Source organism: Dipodomys ordii, unplaced genomic scaffold (assembly GCF_000151885.1).
Source record: "Dipodomys ordii isolate 6190 unplaced genomic scaffold, Dord_2.0 Scaffold64, whole genome shotgun sequence".
Taxonomy (NCBI): domain Eukaryota; kingdom Metazoa; phylum Chordata; class Mammalia; order Rodentia; family Heteromyidae; genus Dipodomys; species Dipodomys ordii.
In genome coordinates this window covers 345,889-346,280 of record NW_012267280.1, presented here as the reverse complement: position 1 = coordinate 346,280, position 392 = coordinate 345,889, and positions in this window count along the sequence as shown.

The following is a 392-nucleotide window of genomic DNA, read 5'->3' as shown; positions in this document are numbered from 1 at the left end:
AGGCTGAGATCTGAGGATCGCGGTTCAAAGCCAGCCCGGGCAGGAGAGACCATGAGACTCCTATCTCCAATAAACCACCAGAAAATCGGAAGTGGTGCTGTAGCACAAGTGGTAGAGCGCTCGCCTTGAGCTGAAGAGCTGAGGGACAGTGCCCAGGCCCAGAGTTCAAGCCCCACGACAGACAAAATAAATGAATAAATAAATAAATATACATAGAACTCAAAAAATTAAATTCTCGAACAACAATTCCTCAAAGAAACAACTGCCTAATAAATAAGTGGGTTAAAGACTTAAAGAGAAACTTCTCTGAAGAAGAAAGAAGGATGGCCAATAGACACATGAAAAAATGCTAAACATCCCTAGCCATAAAAGAAATGCAAATCAAAACAACA